The sequence below is a fragment of the Notothenia coriiceps genome, unplaced genomic scaffold (assembly GCF_000735185.1).
Source record: "Notothenia coriiceps isolate Sejong01 unplaced genomic scaffold, NC01 NC01_scaffold00026424, whole genome shotgun sequence".
Classification (NCBI taxonomy): domain Eukaryota; kingdom Metazoa; phylum Chordata; class Actinopteri; order Perciformes; family Nototheniidae; genus Notothenia; species Notothenia coriiceps.
The window spans coordinates 2662054-2671331 of record NW_011359125.1 but is presented as its reverse complement, the minus strand read 5'-3'; the positions used below and the strand labels follow the sequence as shown (position 1 = coordinate 2671331).

The 9278-nt window shown below is 40.6% G+C and overlaps 1 long non-coding RNA gene across 1 annotated transcript in view; it reads left to right on the top strand.

Annotated features, from left to right (window-relative positions):
• The first annotated feature begins 3507 nt into the window (after positions 1 to 3507).
• The window catches only part of LOC104957052 (uncharacterized), a 19510-nt gene continuing 13739 nt past the window's right edge, over positions 3508 to 9278 (top strand). The window contains exons 1-2 of the long non-coding RNA XR_799627.1: positions 3508 to 3907; positions 4297 to 4304. This is a non-coding gene — a long non-coding RNA (uncharacterized lncRNA). The remainder of the gene's footprint in view (positions 3908 to 4296; positions 4305 to 9278) is intronic.

The window sequence follows — 9278 nt, the reverse complement described above, 5'->3', positions numbered from 1 at the left end:
GTTACAGCAAGAATCCCCCTCTCACACACATAGGTGAAACACATGCACATTCACAACTGAGAACCTTTCACTTAATTTTCAATAGTGTGTGTGAGAGGTGTTCAGTAGTGAATGTGAGAGTATTTCAGTAGTGTATGTGTGAGGCCAGATGTTTTCAGTACTGTGTGTGTGTGAGGTGTTCAGTAGTGAATGTGAGAGTATTTCAGTAGTGTGTGTGCAAGGCCAGATGTTTTCAGTAGTGTGTGTGCAAGGTGTTCAGTAGTGAATGTGAGAGTATTTCAGTAGTCTGTGTGCAAGGCCAAATGTTTTCAGTAGTGTGTGTGTGAGGTGTTCAGTAGTAAATGTGAGAGTATTTCAGTATTGTGTGTGCAAGGCCAGATGTTTTCAGTAGTGTGTGTGTGAGGTGTTCAGTAGTGAATGTGAGAGTATTTCAGTAGTGTGTGTGCAAGGCCAGGTGTTTTCAGTAGTGTGTGTGCGAGGTGAGTTTGAATTTTGGCCTACACGGCCCCTCATAGTGAATGGGGTGACGTGGCCGGACCGTCCACACGGCAGCGTTGGGTGCTTCAACGGAGACGCTTCCCATTCACTTTGAATGGGGTAACGTCACGCTTTGCCGAACTGCATTGTGGTCGCGTCACTTTGCCTCCGTTGCTCGCTTCGAAAGGTGTGAAAAGCTCAACTTTTCAAGCGTCAACCGGCAAGCTTCAACGCACGCTGCCGTGTGGACGTACCGAAGTGGCTCTTCAGAATAACGGTTGGGCAATAAGAAGCTGAAAAGATAATATTGACAAGTAAACTTGTGATGCAGTTCTTATACATCATCTTTTGATTGGAATAGAATTTCGCAGCCTGACATACAGTACCTTTTTTTTAGATAGAGGTTCAAGCAGCATAATATCCTGACAAATGTACAAGAGCTTGCTATTCATCGCAAACACAATTAATGCAGAAAAAATGCATGTTTCAAAGTTGCACTGATAAGCACAACTTCGGTAAGGGATTTGTAATCTTGATAAGACTAAAAAAACCTTCTGAATTCAGTGTAAAATGCTGTGGATCATAGTCTCCAGCTCCTCGTCTTTTCACTTTCCTCCCACTTCTTCTCTCTTCTTTCTCCCCCTGTCTCCCTCTCCCCCCTCTTGCTGATAGCTGTCATTAGTTTAGTCTTCTCCTGTTTGGGGGAGATAATGACACAGCAAAGCTTTTGTGTCTATCAGTTTGTGTGTGGTTGTTGTTGCTCCCTGTCATTAAGCAGCCAGTCTGTGTGTTTAAAATGACACAGCTTCGACTGTTTGAAGCTCTGCCAGCTTTACCATCTGATCCCAGATCTTCCTCCAGCAAACAGGTCGCCCCCACATGCCTCAGTCCAGCCACAAAAGCTCCAGTGTAGGGCCCAGAGTCGGCAGGTTTTCCCTCTCAAATGCTGTTGTGGACATTAGTATGCACATATTCTACATCACTGCATGGCAGAACAGAGTCCTACATAAACAGCATTTTAAGAGCATCTTCCGTCTTTCAATTAATATTTGAAATGTTCAACAATCTTCACAGATATTTGACCTATTGTACTTACTAGCTAACATAAAGAACCAAACATATCACCACTGTATGCATAGAATACGATTAAAAAGCATTTTGTTGTCTATACTGTAGATTTATGTATATTTTTTTGACAGAATGTTCAGTAGAGATCATTCAAACTCAACTTTGAATGGTGTTAATGATTGTATTTTATATAGTTATAGTGAGATTATTCTCCTTAGTCTTCTTCTCTGCTCGGATTCTTACCCTTTACACCTATAAAATAAATACAACATCACAGAAATTATATCTGCCTCTGCTGTGGCTTGGAATTACATATTGGATGTATGTTCGGATATTTCTGATGACAACAAGTTAAGACGCAACAAAGATTATCCTAAAAATAAAGGACTGGAGGTAAATGAGAAGCACACTACAAAGATGCCAAAGATGAATCGGCTTAATAAATGCTTCACATTTAGTTTGGAGAAAGTATCCCTATAGGTTAAATTAATACCTATTACCACTAGATGTCCTCGATCTGACATGAAGCTCTCAATACATACAGTATGTATTCAGAATCTGATGAGAGAATCACAATGAGAAAGGGAAGAATACAAGCTGATGCAAATATTTTGAACTTCATCAAATCGTACAGTAAATAAAACCCATAGGAATCCTCCAAATTCATGAAAATGTTTGTAATAATAAATTAAAAACCCTTCATGATAAATGCAACCAACATGATTTTAGTGAAACAATGCAGTTATTTAGTTTCAAAGATTTTACATTTCTTAAAAAGAAGAGGAAATATAAGTGATCCTGCTCTTTTTTTCTAGGTTTTTTGGGCGTGTTGAATGTAGACACATCTGCATGTGCAACATTGGAATGCAAACTACATTGAGGCAGGTTTTAGCATTAACAAATGTTATTCTGCAAAGTCAAAGTAACATTCTCTGTTTTATTATGTTTTGTCTTTTTGATGTCCTTCTTGTTTCCTCCTCACCCTAAATCTTTTACAGTTACTGTAACAGTTCAATGGAATACTCAGTAGGTGGCGATGTCGTTTTAAATATTAGAGAGATCAGAGCTGAGCCTATCAGGTTCTCCATATTGTACTGGGTCAATACAAGACATTTGATTTCGAACTGTGGTTAAATGACTGAAGTACAACGTTTTTCAGGAATCACTTACATCATATCAGGTAGAATTCAAAATACATATTAATATTACAATTCCTGCTTTGAGTTTGTCACTGCTCTGTGCACCTTGGAAGTAGGTGAGTTGTTCTGGTAATCATTACTCTGCTTCTACTATCTTGTGACAATATACAAATATAAATAATCCTTACATTTCCAAACGACAGCTTCAACACAACATCAATGGATTTTTTTAAATGTCAGTTAAGCATTACGTTTTTTTTATAAATACAAAAAGTTAACATTTGGTCTTCTACAGATACTATTTACAGATCAATATTTGAAATGTATTTCATTGTAATGTATTTGTTTTATAATTTTCTTACATTTTATTTTACAATATTTTTACATTAATTAAAACAATTCATTAAATAATTATTAGAATTCAATGTTCAATCTTTTTTTAATTTTTTTGTAGATTCTATATTGTAATTACATTTTTTCCTATTTTAGATTTCTATTTTAAATGTTGTTTTCTTTGTTTTAAGTGGTCGTATTGATGGATTTAAGTGGTATTATTTATGTTTTTATAAATGATCCTATTGATTATTAATAAGTGTGGATGAACGAGGCATACTGTTTTTACATGTTTCCTTTCCTAAATATGAATTATAAATAGCCTACTTATCTTTTGAATTCATTATATTTCTATGTCCATCTTCATTTTATTTAATCTAATTTAACCCTCTTTTTTCATTAGAAAGCCTCCTCAACTGAGGGCGGGGCCAATTGGCGGCGCGTGCACGTTCCTTCAGGCTCGCGCCCTTGTAGCCACTGCCGCGTCTCGTGCACCAGCGCCAGTGAAGCAGCTCGCGCTCTCTGCAAAGTTCTCGTGCTGTTTCCTACTGTCAGTCCTCCCCGCTGCACCATGCGTCTCCTCCCGAAGACACTATGGGATGTACCCGCTCTGAGAAGACACTAACCCCGGGCTTTGCTGCTGCCTGTGTCCGCTCTCTGCTCTCCTTCTGCCGGGGAAACCCTGCCGCGCTACTCTGAGCGTTTTCATCCACACCGCGCCGCTTTTCCTTTTTAATTTATTTGTTGCCTGCCGCTTCATTTATGGACCACAGAAGCTCCGAGTAGAGTGTTTGTCATTTTCGTTCACACTGCTGAAGATGGAGTCGGTGATGGAGAGGGAGTGCAGCGCGCTGGGGGGGCTTTTCCAGACTGTCATAGGAGACATGAAGGTAACATTATTATTATTTCTTCTGACTTGTCATTAAAACTGTTGATACCTCCAGCGCCTGTAAAATCTCCTGTTGCATGAAAGCAGGAAAAGCAGACATTTTATTCCATGTGAAATTTCAAGGCGTCATCGTTAATTTGCTAATTATCCATGGGGAGAAAGGGGGAGTGAAGTGGGTGTGTTCAGGGCCTGGTGCCTTTATTTCTGCAGTTTACTCCAACAAAATAAAGAGCCCACTGCATGTAAACCCAGATCCACACACAGCTAACAGGATGATTGATAGTGACAGACTGTTGCAGTGCTATCACAGAGCAATGTCTTACCTTAGTTCCATACGAAAAATATGAGTCTTTTCAGGAATGTTTTCCAAGGTTTCTTTTATTACGACAGGGCTGTTAGTGACTGAGGATCGACTGGTTTGGATTATCCGATAGAGTCTTGCATATAATCTAATATAAATCTGCTTAGTTAAACTTGCTTATCCCTAAAAGTTACATTATGTTGTGCAGCAACATAGAAGGAAGTTGGCCAGATGCCGTAGATACTAATATGTTGTCATGATTGGTTGATTTATGAATCAACAATCAAACATGACCTTGTTCCAGCTTCTTAAAGGGACCCTATTATGCTTCTTGGGGTGTTCCCTTTCCTGTCGGGTGTTTCTACAGGAGTTTTTCTCCCCCTGCCTGAAACGCCTCGATTGGACTCCTTTGTTTACTTCAAAAACAAAGTGACATCACTATGTAACACTTGCACTTCAATTGGCTAGCGCTCTGCCACATTGTACGTGATAGGCTAAGGGGTGGGTCATCTCTACTGTAGGCAGTTGACCAATCATAACAGAGCCGGCCAGCTAACCAATCAGAGCAGACTGGGTTCTGGTTTCAGACAGAGAGTGAAAAGAGGTGCTGCAGCACAGGCAGTATGAGAAAAATAAAGAGCTTTTTGAACATTAAAGCATGGAGACATGTCACAGTAGAGACACCAAATACTGATATACACCTGAATATGAGCATTATAGGGCCCCTTTAAATGTGAGGATTTGCTGCTTTCCTCTGTCTTATTACTGAATATTTTTGTTGATCGGAAAATATACGCATTTTTGGGGGAGCTTTGGTTAATTGTAATGGACGTTAGATATTAAGAAGGAAAATAACTATTAGATGATATTTTAGTCTATCAAATGTGAAAATATAACTTTGTTTTCTTGTATGATAACGTTGGCTCTCGTATGTATGCATACATAACAGGGTTTCCCACACATAGACTCAGGGCCAGCCCTGACCAATTTGCTGCCCTAGGCAAGATTTTGTCCCCCCCCCCCCAAATGCAGACACTCACTATGACTCGCATAGGTATATTAACGGCCGCCCAAGTATATTTCGCGACCCATTTTTTTTTTTTTTGTCCACGATCACAACGCCATCTGCGATCGATTTACTTGTGGACAATGATTCCTCGCTCTACGCCTCCTGTACCCAGTCCCGGACTGGCCATTGGGAGGACCGGGGGGTTTCCCGATGGCCTGGCCTGTTAAGTGGCCTGCCTCACAGGGTGACTGGCTGTCCACATGATGTGGCCTGCCGACATGGCCACTGTCATAAAGATCATAAATCAAAGCCCTTGTTTGGTCTCTGTGTGTAATTCAAGCTCGGGATAACCTCAGCTCAGGTGAGGTAAAGTACTCTGAGTGTTTAGATAGTTAAAGGGGACCTATCATGCAAAATGCACTTTTGTACGTCTTTTATACATGAATATGTGTCCCCGGTGTGTCAGGGAACTCACCAAGTGTCAGAAAACACAACCCCCTCTTCTTTTACCCTCCATACACCAAATCTCTTAAAAACGGGGCTGCAACGGATCTGATACAGACTGATACAGATTTGAAATTATCTCTGACTCAGAAACGGGGTGCTCTGCCTATGGCAACTCTCTCCACCTATTAGGGGAATTGAGAGGGTTGCGTGGCATGGTAACAGCATGGTAACATGACGCTCGTGCCTCGCCCCCCTCCTTTGCAGGGGGGCGTGGTCAGCTGCAGCTCATTTGCCACAGAATCAGCTCTTGCAAAAACAGGGCTGGAAAGAGCACAATAGAGTGAAAATGAGGCATGACTAAAATGCATGATCTGTTTGGGTATTTGAAAGAAAACTTTTATTGAGAAGATGATCACTAGTGACAGAAGTTTTCAAAACCGTTTATGGTCTCCGGTTACTCCAGTCCAATGCCGACGCAATTGCACAGCGTTAGGAAATCCGGCCTTCAAAAATAAAAAGTTGACTTTTTCCCCAAAACAAATTCAAATTATTTATTTTTTTGGCTCTTCCACTCACACCATCTTGCGACCCACTTTTGGATCGCGACCACCAGTGAGAACCACTGCCTAGAGGGATTTGAGTCGACCCGCCACTTAACATCACATGGATAGGTTCCCTAAATACAGTTACCATTTTTTGAAATAGTAACCCCATGTCCATATGTTTTTTGTGGGTAGTAGATTTAAACTATAGGGCTTCCATTATGGGCCCTGCCTGTACCTGTTCGCCTGCCGCCAGCGTGCACCCCGAAACTGTGAAGGCGTCTTGCTATCGACCAACAGAAAGTTTATGTTACTGTTGTGGCGTCACAAACGGCGCGTCCCGTCGGAGGGGCTTGTAGTTTATACTGTATAGGAGTGTTGAGGTCTGTGTTAAACTAACCTGTTAGGATAAGTAAGGTTTGTCGTGTACCTGTGATGCATCTGCCAGGTGCTGACCGGTCTCGGCGGTCTGCAGTCAACCTAACAAAGTAACACACACACACACACACACACACACACACACACACAGCACACACACACCAACACACACACACACACACACACCACACAACACACACACACCTACACACTACACAGCTGTTTCCGCGTATGTCATAATAACCAGACAGGTGTTGTTCGAACAGTGTGTGTTGTGCTGGTTCACAAAGGGAGGTATGGAAATCTGCCCACACCCTTCTTTATCTACGTCTTCTATTCCTCTTCTTCTTTAATGAGCCTGTTCTCCTCCTCTCCACTCCCCTTTCTTTGTTGCTACTCCTCTTCGTCTTTCTGACCTGTACCCTTATCCCCCTCTCCTCTCTTTCTCTTTTCTTCATTTTTTGTTGTTGTCAAGCCCCACCTCCCTCTCTCTTCCATCCTGCGCTCCTCTTATCCGTTTTGTGTTCCCCCGCTTCTTCACCTTCTCTTCATTTTCCCACTCCATTTCCAAGCACCCTTCCATTTCTATTCTACATTTCTTACTCCTCACTTTGCTCTCCTGATCATTCTATTCTATTTATCTTCTTCTTCCTTTCCTCCCTTCATTTGTGTCTTCTTGCATATTGTTTTCTCTGCACATTCTCTCTGCTTTTATGTTCCCCTTGTTCATGCCAAATGCGACACCACGTGTTCTTAAGTGTAAAGATTCAACCTGCTTCTGTTTGTGTATTCACAACATGATGCTGCAGATGTGAGCTGTGAGAGATTCTGCATCGGTATCTGAAACAGAGTGACTCTGTGTTTCATGTTCTACTCATAAATGACCACCATTTTCAAAAAGAGTGCAACTATGGCTGGTCCAAGCAAGCTTATGTCAAACTACTTGAATACCAGTTAGGGGTTTAATGATTATATTTCACAAGTTCAAGTGAAATATATTATCGACATGTTGAATTTGAATCTACAAGCGTAACAAAGAACTGAAACTGTAGCGTATCTTATAGTTAGAAAAATGATAATAGCATATACGGAAGGCGTCTACGTAAGAATAAGTTGTGTTATTCAATTCTTTACTCCATAAACACAAACACTACAATGTGTTAAACGCTTCTCTCAATACTTTCAGACTCCTGCTGTTGGCCCTCAACTCCAAAGCCTAATTGATCTTAAGGATAACTATTTTTTAACAACATACAGATAATTAAAAGAAGGCTGTCACTGTAGTTTTTAACATACATTCTGCAAGAATAAGCAGCCGTTAAGGGTAATTTTCAGCTTTGGATGAACGCTATGCTGCTAGAATTGAGTCAAAAAATAAAAGCAGTAAGTGTGTACTGCATGGTAAGGGAGATGCGCCCAGATGTAACAGTAATGCTTTATTGCCCGTGATAAATATGATTCAATAAATGGATGTTTTCAAAGTAAATGGATAATCGTTTTAAATAATCGTGATATCAATTATTGTACCAAATAATCGATTATTTGATTTTTGCCATAATTCGACAGTCCCTACTTAAAAATTGATTCTTATTTTTCATCTTTGATTGCTGTCTGGAATACATACAATTTTTATTTCAATCCAAATGCAGCTTACCGTTATACAGCGTGAGTGGTGTCATTCATACATGTGAATCACAGACAGCGCCAGATGCAGGATTTCTCTTGTTAGCACTAAACGGGTGGGTGAGAGACTTCACTGTTCACTGTGGAGAGAATCCTGCTGCTCGGAATTGTTTTACATGCACAGTGTGTCTGTCTGTTAATAGCCTGAGAGTCAGGTAACAGCCCCCGATCCTTAAACTTAAAGATAAACCATGAAACATAGTATAACTCACTAGCTTAATGTCACTATCCTTGCACATCTGTCCACTTATAATAAGTTTGTTTTTATTTTATTGCTCACAAAGCTGAGAGATTATATCTGAAACATAAAGTATCCCTTTTTCCACTGAAAAGGAACCTTAGAGTTCTCAGAACATTTTAAACCTGGCTTGTAGCAAAGTTCTTCTTTGTCGCCATCTGCTTTTACAATCAGAACTCTGTTTCAGGATTACACGGGCATTGGCGACACAAGGTGGGACCTATTACTGCATTGTTAATAAGGCACAGATGATTAAGGACAGGATATAATAAGATGATATTTTGGTATGTATTTATTTTCTTTAGGGTTAAAGGCCCGTATAATGCTCATGTTTAAGGTTCAAATGTGGTTTGGCTTCTGCTGACATGTTTTACATGTATAAGTTCAAAAGCAGAGTCTTGCTCTATTGGTAGCTGGCCGGGCAAGTTGTCATCGGGTCATACTGTTGTAGACGATGTCCTATAATGATGTGAGGAAGCATGTTGAGGCAAGCATGGGACAGAAAAGAGACTTCCTGTTACTCCTGTGAGAGAGTCAGACCATTGACAGGGTAAGGCACATGTCACTATATCTTATTGTGCGAACACTGGGAAACACCACAATTCTACTTGAAAATAAAACCACTTTTTAACTTGCTTAAACAACAGATTCCCTGACTGTGTTGGTTGCATTGTGTATGTGGTTTAATGTAATGCCTCTAGCATATGCTAGCCTGAATGCTAATCACCATTTATCTGGCAACGAGCCGTCGTCTTAATGCACCTCTGAGCTCAA